Source organism: Sceloporus occidentalis, unplaced genomic scaffold, assembly GCF_023333645.1.
Source record: "Sceloporus occidentalis isolate IW3139 unplaced genomic scaffold, rSceOcc1.0.p SCAF_3, whole genome shotgun sequence".
Taxonomy (NCBI): domain Eukaryota; kingdom Metazoa; phylum Chordata; class Lepidosauria; order Squamata; family Phrynosomatidae; genus Sceloporus; species Sceloporus occidentalis.
In genome coordinates, this window is record NW_028316983.1 from 115,928,548 (window position 1) to 115,953,761 (window position 25,214).

The 25,214-nt window shown below is 41.4% G+C and overlaps 1 pseudogene; it reads left to right on the forward strand.

Annotated features, from left to right (window-relative positions):
- The first annotated feature begins 1,467 nt into the window (after window positions 1-1,467).
- The window catches only part of LOC149316603 (uncharacterized), a 43,709-nt pseudogene continuing 19,962 nt past the window's right edge, over window positions 1,468-25,214 (forward strand).

A 25,214-nucleotide genomic window follows, 5' to 3' on the forward strand; every position in this document is an offset into this window, starting at 1 on the left:
CCTTCCAACGAATTCCAAGGAAGCTGTTCCTATGCTAAACCAGTCCCTGGCAGCTGTAATGGACTAGATTGATTGATTGATTGATTATTTATTTATTTATTTATTTATTTATTTATTTATTTATTTATTTTGCATGCCACCTTGGGAGTGGGACCCAAGATGGCCTACCGAAGAAATGAGTTAAAACCTGACACAATTAAAATCACCACATTTAAAACAATATAAAATTAAATTAAAACAGTATAAAATTATTTCAAAACATAGAAGTTAAAAAATAAACAAAACAAACATCTCAATAAGAAGCCTTCCTGAGAGCAATTACATAATAAAAGCCTGCCGAAAACAAAAAAGATATTTGCCTGTCAATGGAAGGAGAGTAGGGAGGGGACCAGCCTAGCCTCCCATCAAATGGTGGGAGCAGCCACTGAGAAGGCTCTCTGTCATGTCTTTACCAAGTGAGCTTGTGATGATGAAGGCTCTGAGAGAAAGTCTTCCCCTGTAAATCTTAGGACTCTTGCAGGTTCGTACAGTCTTTCAGATAGCCTGGGACTAAGCCAGATAGGGCTTTATAGGTCATGATCAGCACTTTGAATTGTGCCTGGAAATGAACCAGTAGCAGTGAAGCTGTTTTAATAAGGGAGACATATGCTCCCTATAACTGACCCCAGTCAGCATTCTAGCAACAGCATTTTGGATCCACTCCAATAATGGAGTGGATGAAGGCAAATAGATTTATGTTAAATTCAGAAAAGACAGAAGTGCTCCTGGTCAGTTGAAAGACAGTTCTGTTTTGTTTTGTTTTTGCAAAGCCCCCCTCGTGTATTTCTGCACAAATTAATTTCCTGAAGCACTTCAGGATGTTTGACTGCTGGACAAAAACTACAAAATTCTCGAGAAACAGAACAGAAAACAAGTGAGAATGCACATTTTAAAAAATTTCAAAGTGCATCCTGTCTGAACTTGGAAGCTAAAAACCAGGCAGGATCACCACTGTTAGTTCTTGGATGAGAGACTATGAATTAATCCTATATGTTGTAGTAATAATAATAATAATAATAATAATAATAATAATAATAAAGTTTATTTCTATCCCGCTTTTCCAATTTGATCAAATTGTAGGCTGTATTTCATAGGAAGGAGCTGGCAAAACCATCTCTTGAGTATTCCTTGGTAAGAAAACCTTATGAACTCTATGGGGGTTGCCATAAGTTGACAGGCAACTTGAAAGTGCATACATACTCACACAGAGTTCCCCATTCCTGATATAGCCTCAGCAGTACAAGAGTAGTTCAGAGAAGATTAAGATCATCTTAGTCTTGATTCAGCAATAGTCAGGAGTCACCCAGGGATTTTGGCAGTCCTGAACTTACACTGATGTCTTAAGCTCTCAGAAAAAAGATTCTCAGCTACAAGAACCAGCAATGAGGAGTCAAAGGGAGAAGCAGTAATGAAAGGCCCCAAAGAAGGATGAAACTGAAGAAAAAAGAAGATATGAAGAATGATGTGGAAGAAGTAGAGACAAGACTTTATTACATGATCTGCGTTCTTGCCATAATCATGTTAACGAAGGTAAGTGAATACATAACAGATTGAGAGCACACAAATAATCTTTTTAAAAAAAGGATGAATAACAGAATCCATGGTAGAGTAAATAAAGGTAAGAGGATAGAAGAAAGGCATTATGATGGAAATGAAGGTGGAGGCCAAAGGAAAGCAAAGCAGAGCCCTGTGTCTGGAACACCCACTCAAAATTTTCCCTGGCACAAGCCCTTTTTAAAGGAAAACAAGGATTGAAAAATGGAGATGAATGTTTTATTATGATCTTTTGTACTTTAGATAGGGCAGCAGGAAGTTTAAATCAAGACAGACAATTCTTAAGGAAGGTAAAGATCTTAACTGGTTTGCTTATACATAAGGACAGATTTACTCAAGAAAAAAGAAAGGCAGCCATAGAGGTTGGAGAAAATGAGTTTTATTTAAAGTTGAATAAAGATTATGGCCATGTAATTTAACCGTCTTTGAAATTAGAAACAGTCAATGAGCCTGTGAAAGAGTACATGCCAAGTTGGGCCCAAAAGTTTGGACATAATATCCATAAGGATGAATGGGGGAAAATGTGGTCTAAAGATATAAAATATACAATGGGCCCATCATATCGAGGAGGGGGCTAGTAATCTATGGACGGGAGCTTCTGTGGATCACCCTGCCCCTTATTAGTCAAGGGTGGCACATGCCCATGGGCACACTGATGTGGTCATGTCTATAATACCACCAATAAGGGCTTCAACTCCCACCCACATTTTTCCCATCAGGGGGGCAGAATCAGCCCCCCCAAAATGGGAGGGGCCCACTGTAGTTTGTGCAGTGATGTAAAAGAAAATCTGTATAAGATGATATATCAATAGTAGTTAACCCCAAATGAGCTGTTGAAAATGTCTCAGAATGTTCCAAACTAATGCTGGGGATGTTAAGATAAGAAGGGGTCCTTTTACATCTGTGGTGGACTTATAAGAAGGCAAAAAGCTACAGGTCTAAGATATATATGTTAATCCAAAAATAAATTTAAAGATCAATTTTGTTTAGCAGAGATATTTTTGTTGGTTATTATAGACAAACAACTGGAGTGTAAATATGGATTACTTCTTCTATATATGACAACAATGGTGGAATAATAATACCGTAATTTCCCCCTCTCCTATTTTTCTTTTCATTACAGTCAAGATTAGGGGAGAGGGGGGGGGGGCAGAGTGCTAGTGTGTGTTAGTTTTATGTCTTTTTTCTCTCCCCTTCCTTTTTTTCTTTTTCTTTTTCTTCTTTCTTATTTCCTGGATGTATAATACTTTGATTATAAATTAGACTGTTCATGTTAAAAATTAATTTTTTAAAAAATTCTGCTCCTAGACCATTTGTGGTATTCTCTGTCAAAATACTAATAGAATCAAATTTGCTTTAATCCAGTTTTTTGTGTCTTAATTTCTTAGTTTATTTTACATGAGTTTTAGGAGTGATCAAGTTTTATCGTGTATGTATCTCCATATTTTGATATCTTGCACTTTATCATTGATATGGTCAGTTGACTAATCAATAAACTTGTTGTTGTTGCTAATACCAAGCAATCGTGTAAACAAGTATAATATTATAAGTGATGCAAACAAGAATATGTAACCTCAGGGTGACCAAATTAGCCAATCCAACACAAAACCTTCTTAAATGTTTTCAATGTGATTATATATCCAGGGGCAGTACGTCCCTGAGGAGTGTATTCACTTTGAAACACTGCTAATCTGGTCCACTTTTCTTTCTAACATAGCACAATGACTCAAGTCTGCTGTTTCAGGTGCACTGAACATATCAAAAGAAGTGCAAGGCAGAATCTCAAGCAGTAGGTGGTGCTGCGCCTCTAGATACAAAACTCTACCCTGGTACCTGTAGCATTCGCTTTGGCTCTTGCTTGTTGTGGGATGTCACTCTCTCACCTTAGCACTTTTGTAAGGACAACACTGTCAGTGAGTGAGCCAGTATGGCTTTTGGCTGGAAAGAAATGAGGCAGAATAAACGTGCCATTTGAGAAGATGTCAAGGCTTTTCAGGCAGCAGGAATGAGCAACAGGATCTTTCTGAACCAAACAGTAACTTCTCACAAAAAAAGTAACAGAGCCAGATGAGATCAGCCGCAGGGTCCAAATCACAAGGGGTCCCCAGGATAAAAACCAGAAAGATCCTACTTCTAGTCCCAAGTTATTGTGACCACTGTCTGGGACATTGTTGCACTTCATGCAGAGGGGAGAGGAGAGATGGCACAGATGTACAGGGAGGACATAAGAGACAAGGGAAACAAATCCAGACTGGAAGCAGAGCCTTGAAGTGGCCATAGTTTTCCCTAGTTAAACCAGATGCTTAGGAGCTGCTTTGGGGGAGCATTTGGTAAATACAGCCAGTGAACAAGATGGGTACCAGGTGCTTTCTGGCTGTGCTTTGCTGGACCATATTGCACTAATAATATGGTGAAATCATGCTGGCACTGGCTTCCAGTCTCTTTATGGGCACAATCCAAATTGTTGATACCAGTTGCAGCTGTGGCTCTGCTGTGAGTAGAGCAATGAATCTGCTCTGGATGTTAATATGAACACAGAAGATTCTGCATCAATGTGGGGGTAGAGTTCAGCACTTTGAACAACTCCTTTGAAGCTTGGACAAAAATGTGGATTGGGCTCCCTGTCCCACTGAGAGCAGAGCAGTCTACTGCCTCGGATTAGTGCCTACCTATCAACCCCCAAAGGGTTCAGGGACAGGACATCTGAAGCAGAAACCAGCTCCATGAGGCTCCTTCCTCCACCAGCTATCACCTGTCAGTAGCCATTCCCTCAGGCTGAGGCAAGGGGGAGAAGAAATAGCCACTGTTTCAGCAGAAAAGTTGGATATGAATACTATCAATAAGGAAAGCCAAACGACACCATGAATTCTGCTGGGAAAGGAACTAGTTTCAGCTCCTCAGTTCCTTGAACTGCTGATGTTTCAGTTGGCTGTGATAACATCGTAACTATAAAACAGTGCCCCAGTTCACTTTCCCACCAAGTGCTCCCTTCTCTTCCAACCCCTTTTCTTTTGGGGTTGGGCCTTTTGGAATATAAGCTTAAAGGCAGAAATGATTATGAGAAAGTGCTTTTTAAGAGACTGTTCCAGTGTTTTATATTAATTAATAAATATGACCCAGAAGCCTGTATCTTAGGGATTCTTTGGCAGGCATGGCAACATGGAATAGGTTACCTGAACAGTGAATATCTGAAAGCAAGTAAAACCACTGCCATAGTCCATTTTCTAAAGTGCAGAGATTGGCTGCACAACCCCAAAGACCTCCTGGCATTTTTTGGCAGAATAAAATATCACCACTCTAAACAGTTAATTTGATTTCCCATTCGCTTTTAATTTCTCAGACATCCTGTCTGTACATTAACTAACATTATTGAGTTTCTAACTTTTCTCAGCTCAGTGAAAACAAGAATGCTCCCAAATTAACCAATGGACAAAGGACATTAGAGGGGAAAATACAGGCTGAGAATATGTCAGTATTGCTGTTACCACTTTTATTGCATTTTAGGTAATGTCTAGGGCTGATCTAGTGATGAACGAGGGAGCATTCTCACACTATACATTTTACAGAGAGTTTCTCCATCACAAAGGGCTTACAAGGCAACACTCTGGCCTTGTGGGCCAGCAAGCCATGGGCTTTGCTCACACTGTATTGAGCTGTGAAGGAAACACTGCAAGACTCTTTAGAAGATTCATATGATAACAGAACTGCCAATAGCTATAGGTGTAAAAGATTACTCTACTGCTGATTAATGGATGCACCAAACATTTACAGCAAAGAAAGAGCATCCGTCTTCCAGCTGTCAGTGAGTCTGAATTGCCTTGCAGTTAATGGTGGGCCATTTCATGGTACCACAAACATTACCTCAAAGGCATGGGGTAATATTAATTAGCCTATACCATACTTTTCCTGGCCTGGTGCATGGATACCCCCACAGGGTTATGCGGAAAATAGAGTTACAATCAAAGATGTATATAGGAAAGTTCTTAAGAAAGGAATGACTACTGTACAGGATCAAGCTTCTCTCCCTTACAGAAGCTCTGAGGAAGTCAAGGTGTTACCTTCTCCATGCCTGGGCCAAAAACAGCAAACACAATGGCCTCATGTTCTTATTTATGCAAATGCTTTATACTGCTTAACTACTGTATATACTCATGTATAAGTCTAGAAATTTAGGTTAAAAAATTGACCCAAAAAACTGAGTCAACGTATTCATGGGCCAATGTAAGTACTGTATTTTAATGTGCATATATATGGTGAAAGGCAAGAGTTTAATCTGCCTTCAATGCTCTCATCTATCCAGCCTTTAGTTTGCACAAACAATTATGCCCGCAGGAATCTTGTAAGTTCTTTGGCATTCTCTTCCTTTACTTCGTCCTTTAATCCTTCATTGCATGCCCCTAAGTTTTACCCTCAACTTATTCATGGGTCATATCAAAATCCATAATTTTGGCCCCAAAATTTGCCCTCAACTTATATATGAGGTCAACTTATAGTCGAGTATATATGGTATTCCATGGGCTAAATATTAAGCCATTCCTCACCTCTTTGAACATTATAATACCGTGCTATGCAATGGTGACAAGTTTGCTGGAGAGCCAGAAACCCTCTTGCTACCTAACCCATGAAATTTTGTAAAAAACCTTCCCGCTTAATCAAACCCCAGTGATTAAGCTGGAAAATGCAGCTCATGATGAGTGTATATCCTGTTTTCCAGTGGGCTCCTGGGAATGTACTGGGATACAATGCACCAGATCCCTATACAAGATGTTTTGCAATGCAATCAAGATTTTTTTTCCATTGATAGATGCAGCACCAATACAGTAGAACAGCAGCAGTGGAAGACTTGGAAGCATGTGGCCCCAATATGCCTCCCACCCCCCAGGAATCTTCCCTCCCACAGACGTTAGAGTATGGACCTTGATTTATATCCTTTTGCCATTTATTTGTATTATGTGAAGTTGAAGGCTTCCACGGCTTTCGACCTCACATTGGACATCTCTCCTGGGAGAAACTGTTCCAAGACACCTGGAGATGGAAACACCAAAATTAAGACCTAGCAAAATGGAAATCCTCCCACCCAGAGGCCCTGCCATTCAATAACAGAACAATACACAGATTAACATGTAAATCACTCCTCCCAACCTAGGCCTCATTCCCAGTATGGTTTAAACCAGATCGTGATTCAGTTTGATCCGGTTTAAATGAGCCATTAATCTGAATCACTGAAGTGATTCAGAAAGGGGGGGCATGCTTTTGACCCCTTTAACCTGCGTCAAAAAGATGTTGTTTTTTCCCGGGTTTTTTGGGGTGAGTAGATTTATTTTGAAATAAATTGATTCAGCCCAAGTGGGAACCATGCAGATTTAAATCCGCCCCAGCAGTCCCTCGGTCTCTCTGCCCCAGCCTTGCCTTCTTCACCCCCGGCTTCTTGCCTCTTTCCATCCTGGCCTCTGTCCCAGTGCAAAGAACGTGTGAACCATTCTCAAATCTGAACCGAATCATAGATTCAGTTCAGAAACTGAATTAAAAGGTAAGCGGGAATGACCCCCTAGAGTCACACAGTATATATATATATATACACCCCACTCACTTCCATGCCAGCATTCTCTGAAAATGCCAGCCACAGATGCCAGTGAAACATCAGGAATAAATTCTTCTAGAACATGGCTACATAGCCCCAAAACACCATCAAATACACACACACACACACACACATAATATTTGGCTTGAAAAATTTCATTGATTCATATACTTCAAGGAGCAAGTTCCAGGTACTGGTCGGTGAAAGACAGCTCTCTTTCATCTTTCTCCCACCACTCTCATAGATTGTGTTTGTTTCTAACATTCTTAGATATAGCTCAGCATATACACAGCTGTCATGCAGAAGATTTGAAATCTTTTACTGGGCAAATTCATTTTACTCTCCTGACAATGTAGGAAAGTATTGCTGAGAACACATAAAAAATCTACCTTTTCTGCAAGTGGCTTAATTGCAATGATTGAAAGAGCTTAGAAAAGTTACTTTTTTAGACTACAATTCCCAGAATCTCCCAGCCAGCAGATGGGACTGACTGAGGGAGTCTAGGAGTTATAGTCCAAAAAGTAGCTTTTCTAAGCACTGATACTTGGCATGGGACAGCTAAATGTGCTGTTAGAGGAACTGATCTCCTGAAGTGGATGAACTGAATGCTAGAAAACTTTACAAGATACTCTTGCTGCACTTAGTGCAAGCACACTAGTGCCTGTTTTTGGTTGTAGCGGCCCTCCTTTACCTAGGATGGTATTTTCAAAAAATGAAATTCTTATTTCTCTTGAAGAACAGCTATTTCAAAGAAACTAAAATCTGGCCTAAGGCTGCAAATTGATTAAATCAAGGCCAGCCCCACCATCAGGCAAAATGACGTGACCACCACAGGCATCATATGATGACATTTTGAGGGAGAGTGTGGGCAAGATATTAGAAGAGAGTTGAGATGCATATTCAACACAGCATCCCCCCAAGTTAGCTTGCTGCTCTGAAGTGAGGAGGTTGTCACATCACAGCTACTGAAGTGACATTCACTTGACAATCTAAATAGCCTCTGTATACAGAATGAGGAGCTTGTAAAAATACGGGTACACCTATAGATAAAGAACCGGATTGTAAATATGGATCACTTCTTTGATATATGACAACAACAGCAAGAATATTGTTTGCTCAAACTTGAAAATGAACTGAAGTACCAGCGATGGAAGAATAGATTGTTGAGGTTGCTGATTCAGCTCAAATGAAAAGATGAGCCAACTGAAGACTTTTGGAAAGATTAGAAACCATTTATAAACTTTGTGAGCAATTAGAAATCTAACAATGTAATAATCTGTGGCTATGATCATTAGTAATTTTAGGAGGATTATTTAATTAGATCTGTAATGGTAGAATATTTTTTCTCTGTTTTTTTTTTCTCTTTTCATTACAGTCAAGTTGGGAGGGTCAGAACCCTACTGTGTATTAGTTGTATCTCTTTCCCCCTCTTTCTCTCTTTCTTTTCTTTCTTTTTTCTTCTTCCCTTCGTCTTCTCTCTCCACCCTCCACTTTCTTTATCTTTGATTGGATGTAGGCAGGCTGCTGTCGGCAGGCACACAGAGCTACATCAGGATTGGTGAGAGTAAAATTCCACTTTTCCCCACTGTACGGTTTTGCATTTTTTTTTTAATTTTTAAATTTTATTGGATTAAAATACATACATATATACATACATACATATATTTACATGTCCATAATACACCAAACACCTAGACATATAACATCCTTACCATATTATAACCACTTTACACTTCCTCCCCTCTTGCCTGCCCCCCCCCCTCATTTTAAACACCTATTACAGACAACATCAGACCTAACAGACAGGTTGACTTCCTAGACTACCAGATAGATTTTTATTGTTAACACTTGCCTATCGGCTTTCCATAGTCCGTATTTCATTTATAACTTTAAGTAGTATTTCCTATGTAGATGGTAAAAATACCGCAACAACAAAAACGGTTTTGCATTTTTTACTGCAGAAATGCTGACACTGTTTCTCCAGCCCTCCTTTACCATGCTCCTAATTCTGGGTGCTGCTAAAAACCTTCCAACAAGACAGAGGATGAGAAAAGGGGGGCTGGAAAGGCAAAAATAAAGACTTTGAAAAACGGAGTTTTTTTGTCAGAGGCTTTGGTAACTGAGGTATATTTTTTTTTAAATGACACAAAGCAGCATATACAATATAAAACTCAAATAAAATAGTAACCAAAAAAAACCCCATGTAATCAGGGGTGTTTTTTTTTTTTAGGGTTTAGATTCCACAGCCATCCTTTAACAAATTATTCTCTAAGATTGGTGTGACAGCCCAAAAGGCCCTGCATTCACATATTTCACTTCCTGAATGGAAGGTCCCTAGAACAGACCTCCATACATGGATCTGAATGGATGAGGTATTTATGGATTAGGATCTTTGTCCACAGTTATTTTATAATCAGAACCATACTTAGGGCTAAGACACAGATTCATGAACCTGCACAGTATGGATCTCTCCCATTACACATTTAAGCTGTTCTACATTGTATGATTTAGAACATCAAATGTATTTCAGCCACTTATTTAACTGCACTTGTCCCTCCACATTTGCGGCTTTGACTTTTGGGGAATTGATTTATTCACAGATTTTATTAATAAGTTCTCTCTAGGCATATCTAGGAATACCTAGTAACCTTAGGGTTAACTTTAACCAAAAGTTGCACTAAAGGACCTAATTCAAAGATATAGCTATGGCCTGTTACAGACTGCCAAAATAAAGCTGCTTTGGGTCTCTTTGGAGGTATGCTATTTAAATGATGCATGGGTCCTAAGAGTCCGGAGGTCGCGCCAAAGCCACACTCCATTCCTAAGCATAGGAGTGCAGCTTTGGTGCAGCTTCCAGATTCATAGGATGCATGCATCATTTAAACAGTATACCTCCAAAGAGACCCAAAGCAGCTTTATTTTGGCAGTCTGTAACAGGCCTATGTTAGTCTGTAGAATCAATATGTAAAGAGCTCTTGTAGCACCTTAGACAAAATGAAAGAAAGAAATTGGCAGCATGAGCTTTAGTAGACTTCAGTCTACTTCCTCAGATGCATTAGAGATTCCTGGAGAGAACGCTCCATCAAGCATTTGTAGCTCCTCCAGCACAATTTTATGGCCAGTGTCTGGCAGATATTGACCACAGAAATGCATTGGAGGACCTGGAGATTCCGAGAGAGGTGTTCTCTCAGGTATAAACATCGTGTTTGTGTTGTTTGAAGTTTTTCCACATTCACGGCAGTCCTGTGCCCCTAACCCCAGTGAATGTGGAGGGATGAGTGTACTGAAAGTCCACTGAGATTGCTCTCAATGCAGCTGTGAAGAGAGCAAGCAACTCCCATCCACCTTAACCAGACCAATCAATGAAGGATCATGAGAGTTGTGATCCAACAGTTGAAAGGCCAGCAATGCCTGATGTATACAGATGTCCAGTAGCTATCAAAAAGAAAACTAAATTTCCTCAAACCACCTCTGGCAATACCCACAGACCAAAGCTGTAAGTCATCCTGCCCAGAACATTGCTTAGAAATGGAACTGCAGCAACTGAAAGGAAGAGAACAATATAATTGCACCAGCTGCTTTCCCAGCATGGCCAAGAAGTAATAAAGAGCCAGGGATAGAAACTAACAATCTAGCACAGCGGCCGTTTCCTTTTAAACCAGGCAGAGTCCTGCTAAGACCTCTCTGCCACACTGGAATCCTGGTGCATGCCAGGAAGCAGTTAAAGAACAGCTGTATCACTTGCAAAAGAATGGGCTTTTTGAGGAAATAAGCAACACTCTGAGCATCTTCGGGCTTAACCATCAAAGCCCATAAAGGATTCATGATGCTGTCTTGTTAGCTACAGGAGGCAATTGGCAAAGGGTTTAAGAGAGTGAAACACTCTTCCTTATGTAAGCGACACCCTGTGTAGAGGCAGAAGTTAAAGCATTTCAACAGTTTGAGTTACTTGGCCAGATGTCATGAAGATCAAGGAAATGCAGCCTGATGTATTCCAATTATGCAGAGTAATGAAAGCATTTCCAGGCCAGGGCTGATCTGCATAATGAAACTGCATAATCAAATCTGAAGGCTGAGCAAGTTCTGGTCAAATTTAAAAATGGAAGATGCATTTGTCAAATTGTACCAATGCACACTTATTACACTGGTACAATAAATGCATTTGAAGTTGCAAAGTAGGACTGTGGCAACTGTGATGGCCTGGTGAAAACAAGGACAGGCCTCCCCTATCAGTGCAACACCTGTGCAGAAGAAGAAGGAAGGCGGCACTTCAGTAGATGAACTAGATGAACTCTCAGTCAATCTTGCCAAGAAAATCCCATGTAGGCTCACCTTAGAGTCACCATAAGTCAGACAAGACTTGAAGGTACACAAAAACAACAGGAGGTGAATTGTTCACAGCAACTCATCACTTGCAATAGATTTAAAGGAAATTGCCTTGATACCATGGAGCAGAAGAAGAACCTTCCTTGAGTTCATCTTCAGCCAGGGCCAACCAAAACCAACATCAACGTTGATATATTTTATTGACATCAAAAATAACCTTACACTGTGATGTATCTTCTTTTTTCTTTGAAATGATCATTAAACAGACTTGCGAAGTCTTTCAAAGTCTGTTCTTGGAAGCTTTGTTAGGACACTACATCAGGCAGGGCAATTCCTTCAGGTACGTCCCACAAAACCTGCTCTCGACCTCTCAGTGGATCTCAAGAACCTTGTATTTTGTTGCAACAGTGCAAATGTTGAAACAATAGAGTTTATTACACGGGAGGAATTTTTCTTAATTTCGATTGAAAAGAAAGTGGGGCCAGAACGCATTCACATGAATTCGCTAGTTCAGCAAATTTACGTGAATTTGAATTGTGTTCGAACTGACTTCCCATTGCCCAAAATTGCGTGTGATCACCTCTCACGCAATAACATGAAACCCCATGATTGCATTCAGACTAACTTCCCATTGCCTGAAATTGCATGTTTTAGTCTATCATGCAATAACGTTAAAGCCCATAATTGCATTTGGATTGCCATTGGATTATACTTCCAATTTCCCTTGTCTGATAACGTCCAATGAATCAGCTGAAACCCCTAAGAAAATGTTATCTTCCATTGGTCAAAAATGAAGCAAGCAAAAAGTTGTTAAGAGTGGTCAGGTGAAAAAACCACGTCAAGCTACACCTACTGAAATTCCCTTTTTTACACAAATATTAAAATTACAAAACCCCTCTTATAACCATCTAGCAAGTGCAAACACCCTGCCTTCATTTTCATTTGGACACTGTACTAGAAAGTCCCCATCAATTAAACAACAACAACCAAACACAAATCAGGAACACACTATATAAAACAGTCTGGCTCAGAAGGTTGAGAAGTCCTTTAGGAACCCTTTAAATTCACTTTCACTTAGGTTGGGCTCTGTTGCAAAGGCAAAACTTAGGTGATCTTAAGAGCATTCATTTACTTTTACATTTCTATGGCAGAGATTGTGAAGTAAAATATAGTATCTCATGTATGGATTACTTTCTGATTCCAAGTCCTAAACTCACTCAGCTGTAATCCTTAACTCACTTAACAGAAAGTAAGCCCCTACCTCACTCAACACAGAAGAATTTACTGCTGAGTATATAGACACTGGGCAGGTGTTTCAGCTATTTTGGACTTCACCTCCTAGAATTCCTGACTGTTGTCCAATTTGTCTGGAGCTTCTGGGAGCCAAGGTCTAAAACATGTGACAGACTAAAGTTTGAAACCACTGGCATATGATTCTCAAGTGTTTCCCAGTAACTGTGTTTCTCAGGGTATTAATAGCTGCAGTTTGCATTTCGAAGTTACAACTAAGGGACCCTTTGCTCCATCATAGGGGTAGGAAACAGTGGCATCACTAGCAGGTGTGGGGGGTGCAGATCGCACCAGGTGACACCCACCAGGTGATACCACTGCTCCTCAAACATCTCCATTTGGGCAGAAACGGGGTGTGGCATTTGCCTGTGTCCCATTAAAGCAGCAAAGAGATGGTGTAAGTGGGGTGAGTCTCAGTGGAAGGAAAAAGGAGAGGCTCTGGGTTGTTTTTAATTCAAACTTCAACTTTCAAAAAATTAATTTTAATTTTTAAAGAAATTTAAAAATACATTTTTAAAAATCTTCTCTAAAAACATTAAAAATACAAAACTTTCACTTTAAGCACATGAAACTACATATATGTAAATACATTTAGGCCGTGCATATACTATAGGAATTTAAAAGTATGATTTTAATTGTGCTAGTTGTTTATGTCACAACTATTACCATTACATTCTGTGATATATGAGAATTAACGATTTGTGAATACCATTAGTACAAACAAATGAATTCCTAAGGATTCTGTACAATGTGGTATGGGAGGCAGTCAATGTGAGGGGAGGGTGACACCAACCCTAGTGATGCCACTGGTAGGAATGTTGCTGCATTGCAACTGCCATAATTTCTCACCACTATGCTGGCTACCACTGTTGGATCTGCAATCCAAGAACACGTGGAAGGGCATACAACATGTCTCCTCTTACAGCTACATTTTTGCTCTGTGTGTGTGTGTGTGTGAGAGAGAGAGAGAGAGAGAGAGAGAGAACAAAAGTTACTCATCCTTAGAAGAGGCCATTCTCTGATTTCTTCCTTAAATCACTGGTCTGGGAAATGTCTGATTTCTTTTCCCCCCAAAGGAGGCAAATCCAAACAAAAGAGATTCAGCCAAATGCACAATAGAGAATGTCCCAAGCAAGTGAGATAACTACCTTTCCTCATCCTCAGTGGAGGCTGGCTTGAAACAGGCAAGGCCTGCCTTGCCTCATAGAGAGATGCAATGGACAGCCTCCTCTGTAGATGGGACTTTCCTCTGGCTGGCAGAAGCCTTTAATTGTCTGTTTGGAAACAAGTAGTTTCCCTTGGACACACAGCCTGGGAATGACTGAGAAAGAGATATCTGCCTTCCGCACTTTGCTTTTTTTAAGTCACTTTGCAATAAACATTAGCTGCCCAGCCTTTGTGAGAACAGATTCTGCTTAATTTCCCTCAGGTATTTAAGAAAAGGCAGATAAAGACTTGGGACCCTATTGCATGGGGTTAAAACCCTGGCTTACCTTTCCCGTCCTAATTCAGGAGGCAGCCGGGTGTTATAGCAAAGAAATCACTGCTGAATCACCACCTGGGTCCATCCCAGATGCAGCCCGGGTCTGTAAGCCACTTCGGCAGCAGGGACGTAGTCAGGATTTTAGGAAGGGGGGGTCCAGACTAAGTGCCACCATTATAATGGGGCTTGGGCGCGGCGGCACAGCAACACACACCATTCATTTTTCTAATAGAAGGGGGGCCCGGACCCCAAGAACTCCCCCCCCTTGGCTACGTCCCTGTCGGTAGCCATTTTTAGAAGTTGGAAGTTTGTGGCTTCTAAAAATAGCTGTTGAAGTGGCTTATAGGACCCAGGCTGCATTTGGAATGGACCCGGTGGCGATTCAGCAACAATTTCTTTGCAATAACACCCAGCTGTCTTCCAAATTAGGACTGAATTCAGGAAAGATAAGATGGGGTTTTAACCCCATGAGATAGGGTCCATAGTTTCATTTTCATCTCCCAACTCAAATCTAGCCCTGTTAATGAGATTTCACATCCTAGGAGAAAGTTGTGGATGGATCCAGACAGTTTCAAGCTGACCACTTCAGCAGATAACCCATGAAAACTGAAGACTTGGGGCCAGGTCCTGGATGCCTTCCTATTTCTCTCTGCTCCAACATCTCTGTTTCTCATTAAGCAGTTATTTTTCATTTTTAAAAAATGTTATAAATTCTGCCTCTTTACAAGGAAAGGGACACTACAAACAACTTTCCTGAGCACACACTACTATGATGAGAACTGTCCAGAAAGCTGTTTTAAGTCACAGGATAAGGCCTGCTAGATCAAACCAAAGGCTTCTCTAGTCCACTATTCAGTTCAAACAGTGGCAAACTAGATGACAATAGTAAGCTTGCCAGCAGAACATGTGTGCAACTGAGCCCTCCATCTCATGCTCCACAGCAGCTGATATAAAGAGGCATACTGTTTTTGACACAGAATGTGATCTATAACCACTTTGACTAGTAGCCTCATCCACCATCCATTTATTCAATCTGCTTTTAAAGCCATCCATGTTAGTACATATGTCTACACCTTGTGACAGTTAATCTCACAGTTTCAGTATCCACAGTGCAACTGTGCAAAGCAGTCTCTGCTTTCAAACACCTTGGGGAAATCTTTGCTCTGTTATGGAAGGCTTTAGCATGCCACTATAGACACTATTCCCCAAAATTATTTTCCAAGCTTTGGAATGGGAGGCCACCCGGGACAGAGAACATTCTCCACTTCTTCAATTCCTTGAGCTCCATGAAGGAAGGAAGGAAGGAAGGAAGGAAGGAAGGAAGGAAGGAAGGAAGGAAGGATCCTCTTCTTTCAGGAAACACTGGGGAATTAGTTCAATGTTCAAGAAAAAATGATCCAGTTGTGTGAGGGGGTATTCATTCCCACCTTTCAGGCTATTGCGATACCACAAATTTGTAGCGCTAAGGCTCTATGAACAGATTGGGATTGCAACTCCTGTGGACATATTTGTCCATTGCAAACCCACCTGGCACCAATCAAAAAGCTGATTGTTACTGCCTTGGCCTTTAATGTGTGACATTTTAATGCAGAGCTAGGGAGAGATGTTGGAACATAACACTGCGGAGATATGTTGGTACTATGCAGTATAAGGAAGAAGGAAAAAGAGAAGAGAAGGAGGTGATGATGGTGGAAGAAATAGCAGCAACAGCAGTATTTCAAGTGTTTGCAGCTTGATTATTGGGTTGGATATAAAGGGATTTTTGTCCCTGCGGAATGTCCTTGTATTGCCAGTGTATATGGAAATTCCTTCTTTCCCCAGTAACCATATTATTATGCTACAATAATATCAGGCACTTAGACAGAATTTCCTTTCTTGAAGTACATTAGAGCTCTTGACTAGCTAACCCCCACCATACATCACGGCCACTTAAGCCAATGAAATGTGTGACAACAACCCATCACTCAGCCCAGAGTTGTTGATATTATTTATTTGCATTTTTGTCACATTTCTTAGTCACTTTCCCTGTAGGTTTCCACCCAAACAAGCCACAACAGGCAAAAACAATATTTCTTGGTGTTTTTATTACATTTATAGTCTACCCTTTCTCCAAGGAGTTCAAGGTGCTATACTGCAATTAACATCGTGTTCCTCTACCCATTTTATATTCAAATAATCCTGAAGGCCAGGGGTGGAAAGTGCAATTGTGGCTCTCCAGATATTTTGGGACTGCAGTTCATGGCTAGAACTGAGTGGGTGAGGAACACACATTCCCCACCATGGGCATAAGATAATAATCACAGAGCTGGAAGTGGTCTTTTTGGCCATCTAACTGAATCCTTCACTCAGTGCAAGAAATCCAAATGTCGTGTTACACCATATCTCCCCATTCTGAATGGAAAAGAGATGCTGCTCTGATCTTGAAAAAGGGCAGAGACATACGACATTATCACACCAGACCCTTTTGTGCTGCAATCCTGCAAGCCAAAATAAAATGGCAAAATGCAGGGTTTGGAGCAGCCACCACTGCATTTCTTCCATTTGCACGACCAGAACTGCTGCCCGCATCACGCTCCCTTCCCATCCTCTCCCTTTACCCAGCATGTCTTTGGGGGGGGGTGTCTACTGTTTTTGCACCATTACAGAGTTCTGCAGTCCCGATTTAAGGTTTGTAAAACAATTTTTCAAAATTTTGAGACTTCAGAGCTCCCAAATTGTGCAAAAACCAGATTTTTTTTGAAGCAAAGACTAGGAGAGAAAAGAGGAGGAGGTGATAGTGACACCACATGACTGCCAATTGCACAAATGCCTCAGAAATGGCTTTTTTTGTACCTGGGGCATTGCACATTTGGCAGTTCATTCACACAATGGGGCAGGGACAGGGCAGTTATTGGAGGGAAGTGGTGCTGTGTGCTCAGCATCGCTGATGCCACTTCCTTCCCATATGGCAGTTTAAAATCCATGTGCGATCATCTCCATAGACTTTGTAAAGATTGTATGGCCTGTGTACACATCACACAAAGTGTTTGTCATGGGAAGTAATTGTTTTCCTGTTAACACCTGCAAATAACCTTGCTAAGAGGCATGCAACAGAATCAAGTATTGCTTAATTTTTTTACCTTTCATAATTCTTTTCACACATTTAGATGCAAGCCCCTATGTTAGACTGGAACTGAAAGGGCAGGGGAAATGCAACATTTAGCCTTCAGCCCTCAATGAATTAGAATAGAATAGTGTAGGATAATGAAAACTTACTATATCTCTCACCTGCCCCGTGGATGTTCAGAGACACAAATGCAATGATCTATTTCTTTTCCTTTCCTCCAACATCACCTTCTGCCCTGTATGGTATTTTAACATCCATCTCTCTAAACTCAGTGGGATACTTTGGACCCTTTCTATTAATTATTAATCATGAGAAGAAAGATTACACACACACATACATACATACACCTATTTGAGGAAGTCTTTTTGTTAGCCCTCAAGCCATTCTTTGCCCAAGAAAGTAAATGGTCCCACTGTGCTGCCTCTCTGCACCATCTTCCCTGAAGATTCCAGCAGAGATTTCAGAAGAGTAGTTTTAAGATGAGATAAAATTTTGTACCAGTCTTTTCCTTTTTCTTCTAATTGGTCCAAAAGCTAGTTCAATTTTTCTGCTCTCTTTTTGTGGCTCATCCTTTCATTCATCTCATTTTCCACTTTGCTCCCTTCCTTGGCTCTTGCTTTGCTTTCTTATTTTGCCCTCCAATATACACACACCATTTCCTACCACCTTTTCAAAATCTGAAGCTATTCTTGATTCTGCAACTCCTTGTTGATGTTTGTTCCTTTGCTCCCATTGCAAATCACTATTTTATTTAATGTGTTATAGTTCTACTCTGCCTTTCATCTAGTGAGCTCAAGGTAGCATATGTGGTTCTCCTCCTCCACTCCACCTTACCCTCAAGACAGAGAAAGAGTTACTTTCCCAATGTCACCCAGTGAGTTTCATTGTTCAATAAGTATTAGAACCTGGATTTTTTGAAGTTCCAGTCCAACAATACACCAGCTCCTTTTATCTGCTTTAATTCTCCTGCCCCTATTGGCCCCATTCCTACTCACCTATTTGCTCTGGATGGAACTGGGCAGATTTGGATCCCTCCCTTCTTCCGAATACCTCTGGAAGCAAGAGCCCACTTTCATTTACCTTAATCTGGGTTATTTGCCCCTGAATGCCACTGCAGCTCTTTGCGGAGAGTTCACATTTGTGGTACGGTACCGGTTTAAAATGAAGGCTCCTTTGCTGTCAATCAAATTCACTTCCACTTTTGTCAAAAGTGACATTTCCTACAGCCATTGGCCAACAGAATGGGTGCTTTCCCCACTCCTTTTTTTAAAAAAAACTGGCGGCAGAGTGTGCATATACTGTCAAATTTAAAAACCTCCAGGTGTGTGTGTGTGTGTGTGTTGTGTGTAGCAAAAGCATTCACTCTTGTATCAATTTGCCAAATTGAAAGGGAGACATTTGTAACATTCGCATTGTAGCATTCACATTTTAAACAAATAATAATAATAATAAGAAGAAGAAGAAGAAGAAGAAGAAGAAGCAGCCTCTTGCAAAGTGAGGCTGCCGTTCCAGGAACAAGAGGAAATGAAAGGAAAATGTAGCACAAGCACACACACATTCTATCTATATGTATCACCCGAAAATAATTTGCATAGTCTGTCAAAAATTAAAAAAAATAAAATAAAAAGAGAGAGAGAAAGCAGCCTGGTGTGAGAGAGAGGCTTGTTCCATTCTCTGCCCTCCCTCTGACCATGCCTCCCCTGAACTTGACCCTTCCTCCGGCTTTTTCCTCCTCCTCAGTCACTCCGATTGCCCTTGGCACCCTTCCTCCGGCTCCTTCCTTCTCCTCCTCCATCACCCCGATTCTCTTGGCACCCTTTCTGCAAGGCTCCTTCCTCCTCCACCTCCTCCTGCTCCGTCACCCCGATTGCCCTTGGCACCCTTCCTCTGGCTCCTTCCTTCTCCTCCTCCTCCTCCGTCACCCAATGAAGGGGAGGCATTTTCCACCCTCTGCCCTCCCTCTGAACTAAATCCTTCCCCTGAACTTGACCCGATCATGATCGGGGACAAGTTCATATTTGCTGGACCCGTTTCCCCCCCCCCCCCAAAAAAAAAAGATACAGCTTTTACTCCACTTTCAAAAGACCTGTGACAAGGGGCATTTGCCCCGAACGGGTGTGAAAGCCTCATTTTCACTTGTGGAAGGATCGGGGCCAATATGAACTTCCCGTGGTTAATCCGGGTTCTGAAACAGGGTAAAAGGTAGTCTGAATGGGCCCATTGTCTCTAGAATGCTTGTGTGTGACCCCATGAATTTAATAGGGTTTTCTTAGGCAATGAATACTCAGAAGTGGCTTTGCCTGTTTCTTACTCTGAAATATAGCCTACAGCATCTGGTATTCCTTGGCAGTCTCCATCCAAGCACTAACCGGGGCTGACCCTACTTAGCTTCCAAGATCAAACAAGATCTGCTGCTTCCACAAAAACTGTTTCTTCCCCAGTCAAATCAGCCCAGAACTTCAAGCACTTTCCCTCTTCTTTGCCATCTTTTTTCATGCTAGGTAACTACTAATATACTCTGGACCCTTGGTATCCACTGGGGTTTGGTTACAAGATCCCTCATGGATACCATAATCAGGGATGCTCAAGTCCCATTGTATGCAATAGCCCAGTATACAATGGGATATGTATAAAATGGCAAAATCAAGGTTTGCTTTTTGGAATTTATATATTTCAAGGTATTTTAAAACCATGAATACTGGAATCCACAGATTAAAAGTCTGTAGATATGGAGGGCAAGAAGAAGGGCCCTCTCTCCAGTCCATCTGCCATGGGCTAGGCCTCAGAGAGAGAGAAGAGCCACTGGACTTGACCCAATTTCCCACCACTATTCCCTTCTCCTTTTGTGCCATGTCTTTTTAGATTGTAAGCCTGAGGGCAGGGAACCGTCTGAATAACTATCTGTAAGTCACTCTCAGAGCCTTTAGGGCTGAAGAGCGGGGTATAAATACCGTAAACAAAAAATCAAATAAATAATAATAAATACATACATGATTAAATATGATATATTTGGGTCTGGCATTTACCTTCCACCCTGAGATCTAATCATATACACACATTATATTCTACACATAGTTTTTAGCTATGCCACTAGTAGCTTATAAATGCTTGTTGACTTTCGACCTCACTGTTCACATTGCTTGGCTGTATAATTATAATTTTCCTGGTGTGTCTTTAGAAACCTTCATTCCACCTTTCAAATCTGTGTGGCAATTCTTCTCAGAAAATGATTCCTTACTCAAGCAAATGTGTCTTTAAAGCACAGCCTTTGAGGAATCAAAGTATAGGATACTCAGGGCTTAGTCTTTTAATGATCTCTGAAAGGGTCAGGTATGTATGTTTAAAATGCGCACTCAGTTATGCATCCATGTTAACAGAACATTTATTAAATGAGATCATCCCCACCACACCCCAACTCATGCCATTGCTTGAATACATCCAGCAAGGGAAAATCTATGGTCCCCTTGCTAACTGATCCGATTCTCAAACTGTTCTTGTTATGAAAACATCTACTTGAAATCTCCTGGAGCAAAGCCCTTTCAGATCTAGTCCTCCTCTAAGGGGCAGCAGAGAACAAGTGTATTTTTCTGCGTGACAGCCCTTTTAGTATTTGAAGAATGTAATGTACCCACTCAGGCTCATCTTTCTCAGCCAGACAAAACATACCCACTGCCTTCTCATTCCTTCACAATAATCTTCCTCCGTGCTATCTTCCACCTACAGAAACAGTGACTGTTCCAAGATCTTCCTGTGAGTTTCATGGAAATGTGTGGATCCCAACCTGGATCATGCAGGTTTTGATCCAGTACTTGGATGGGGTGGGGAAAAACATGGGGGAAAGCTCATGGCAATGTCATAATTACACATTGAAACAAGAGAGAAAAAACTATGAACATACAAACCTGTCTTAAACTGAGTGAGGCACAAACAAAAGAAAACAAAGGTGGATATCTAAACAAACCAAATACTCACAGAAAAGGTGAAGGGAAGCAAGAGGAAAAACTCCAAACATTTAATCAGAAAAGCATTAACAAGACAGTGAATAATACAATAAGAAATACAAGGAATATTAAACAAGAGAAGTCTTTAGGCAAAACAATATAACAGTATCACAATATATCGGGTCATATGTAAGCAAATGACAAATAATATAGACACAGTGGTATCTGCTGGGGTTTGATCCCACCACACCCATGGCCACACACGCTGTGCATAACCAAACCTGTGGGTGCTCAAGTTTCATTAAACACAATGGTGCAGCAAAAAGGTGTCCTTTACATAACATAGCAAAACAGCGGAACTACAGGTCCCAGAATTCAATAGCCTTGGGCCATGGCAATTAAAGTGTTGATAAACCAAATTATTTCTGCAGTGTGGATGCAGCCAGGTTCATGCTTTACACGGAGGTATTACAGTTTATAGCCGCTATAATCAGCAGTGCAGGGTGTGTGGAACATACCGGGTGACACCGCAGAAGAGGGGTGATACCTGGTACAGCCCTCCTCTTACTCCATGAGGTGTAGTGCTGCTGCTAGTGCCTGCCCCTTCCTTGCTGCCATGGCTCCCTCCCCGAGGTGGAAGCCAAAGCAGAAGAAGAGGAGAGGTGTAAGCATGCCCCTCTTGGCTTCACCTCCATCTCGCTTCCTCTTGAGGAAGGAGCCAGATGGAGGCAAAGGGGAGATGAGCTTCTCTCCCTCCCCCCCCCCCCCTCCTCACTTGCCTGGCTGCCCCACACACACCTGATGTGTGTTTTTTGCCTGATGTGCCTTGTTGTTCTACAACTGTCGTACTGGAAAAAGTCTCAGAAAACCTTGCAAATTGGCTCTCATAGGGATAGAAGAATGAAGGAGTAGAAGAGAAGGAGGAGGAGGAGGAGAAGTGGGATGGGGTCAAAAGGAGAGAAGAAAACAGGAAGATTAAGGAGTGAGAAAGAAAGAAGAAGAAAGAAGAAGAAAGGATGAAGAATTTGCCCTCATACAAATTTGGAGCAGGGCTTTCAAAAACATGCAACCAGACACAATGTGCAAAAGAACATTTGTGCTGTCCAAAAATTCAAGGCATGCACAAGTTACATGATGCTAGCTGGTGGGAAAAGTGCTCCAGCCAGAGTAGACACCAAAGTTTCTGACACAGAATAGAATAGAATAGAATAGAAATTTTATTTTTACCCCGCCTCTCCAGCAGGATCAAAGCGGCTTACAATATGGTAAAATATAACAATAAAACAGTAAAATACAACAGTGAAATAAAGTACACTAAAATACAGCAATACAAAATAAAGTACATTATCCCACCCTGGTAGGAAGAAATTGCTGTGAAACACAGAGTCCCTTTCAAGGCACGTCATCAGTTGACAGCATTGCAGTGAGGGGGGTGGGGGGTTGTGATGCCAAAAGACATCCAATACAACTAACACAGCCCTTCTTAGGACAAAATTAAATGAACCAGTGTGTCTGAGTGTATTGTTAGACACAGCAGCCAGTCTGGCCCCTGGTGGGAAGAAAATCCTTGAAGCTATTTCAAGATTCCCTCAAATACAAGGCAAGACTTACGAACAAAATTGTCAAGCTTGAAGAAAGGAAAAAACTCCAATCTAATGTTATCACTGTAACAAGAAAATAGTCACATGTTGGCCTGAGTTCTCCATCACTCAAGGTCCCTCTTCACTTTAGATCATAGGTGGAAATGGTACAACTGGTAGGGGGGCTTCTGTGCACCATCTCTGAGTAGGGGTGTTTGATTATCCCATTAATTGCTATTTGGACCTTCTGCCCCCTTCATAGTAGCCCAAAACTAGGGTTGGCAGACAAGATTTCAAGGTCAAAAGCTGAGGACTTGAGATGGACCCTGGTATTGTGATAAAGGTGGTCTCTGGTGAAAGTGAAATACATTTAAAATGTCAATGATTTTTGTTTAGAGCATTTCATTCAAGTTTTTAAAATCTGCAAAATTTGGGGGGACTGTTTCGAAGTTAGGAGATACACACACACACACACACACACACACACACTCAAGCTCTGCATTGAATGGCAGTGATGAGTGGGGGAGTGGCATCCCAGCTCTGCTTTTAACACCTTTCTGAAGCCCTTTGCATTTAAAAATACATGGGGGTTCTAGTCCAGCCACTTCCCCAAAAATTCTGCTTTGACCAGGAAAAGGCCCTCAGATGTTTCCCAGTTGTTTAAAACATTTCCAAGTACTGACTATGGGGCTATGCAGACTGCCCATTTCTCAGCTAGATCGGGGCCTCAGCAACCGCACGCTGCAGCTCCAATTCAGCCTTTCCAGGGTGCAAAGAGAAAAGGCATGACAGCCACAGCAGCACAGCTATACGGTGCTTCTTCAGCACTGTATCATCTGGATACAGTACCGGAGGAGCTCCATGATGCTGCACATCGTCTGGAGCGGTGTGTGGCGTCACGGTGCCCTGGGGGTGGAGCCGGGGCATGTGTTGTGGAGGCACTATGCCCCGACTCTGCCCCCAGGCTGGTCCAAAGTGCCAGTCTGCACAGGGCCTTTGACTCATGAGAGTTTTATTCCAACCAAAGAAACTAGCAAGGAAAAAAGGAAGCTGTTCAATCTTGGTTTTTAATAGATGGCACCCATTAAGCAGAGCCGCCCCAGGCTGTTTTCCAACCACCTCCCACTGAATTTTGTTTGGGTTGCTAAATTAAAAATGCCTCCCTTGCCCACAAGAGAGTTCGGAGGCCAATTTGGCTATGTTTCCCTGCCCTGAAGCTGTTTTAGTACTAGCAAGGGTCTTTTTTCAACAAAGGTAGTAAACTATAACTGATTTATTTATTGAAGGGGGGGGGGGAGTCATCCTCTGGATCTAAAATATTTAATTTGGGCTAAAAACATGGGAGAAATGTCCCACACACCCTCTAAGCACTACACAGGGCTTTTATAAAGTAAAAGGGGGGGGCACAGCCCCCCCCCCAAGGTCCTGCAGGTCCACCCATGATAAACCAAGAGAGTAACAGAGACCAACAGAGCAATCCTATTGAGTTTAAGGCACTGGGTACATTCCCTCCAGCTGTCCCAATGTGACAGGGAGAGTCTAAATTTATCCTCAGTCATCCACTTTTTCAGCTCCTTCCAAAATATCCTGATTTCTCTCTATCTCCCACTTTCTCCCTTTGTCCTTGGCTTACTTCCGTTGGCGCAAACTGAGTTCAAAGTGCAAAAGTACTTGTAGTTTATACTCAGTTAATTCAACATTGGAGAGAGGGCAGGAGACATCAAAATCTTGTGCTTCCCCATACACTCAGGCAAAGGCCAACTGCTGCAGCCTCTCCTAGTTTGTATGCTTTTCCTGCTTAAAAACTGTTGCCATCTTCTTCTAAAGTCCTTGGAGGCTTTTATCTTTCAGTTGCAATATATACAACAAAATCTCTGACATATACTGTCTGTTATATTTTCAATCCACACTATCCAAACTCACCAAACCAACACACCGACTCCTCTTTCCTGCCCACTATCCTCAACCCACACTTGCTTTGGGTTTCAGAGTCCTTATACATAAACTAATTTCAAAGGACTGGCACTTGGTGTTTTCCCCCATTTACAGCCATATAACTATTTTTATATTTCCTTAAATGGACATTTAACCCAACAGAACAAAATTCAGTAACATATTTTGAAAGGTGCAAAACAACTCTGAAGACTAGGGAAGTGGTATGTCGGTGACTTTTGTGGCACTAGTCACTAACAACTAACATTACAGGCAGATCTCCAATGCCAAAGCATACAAAAAAAATATGGCAAGATCAGTTTTTTACTGCCTACCTCAGGATTGAAAAATATGCTTGCAGTGCTTCAGAGAGCAGCAACAG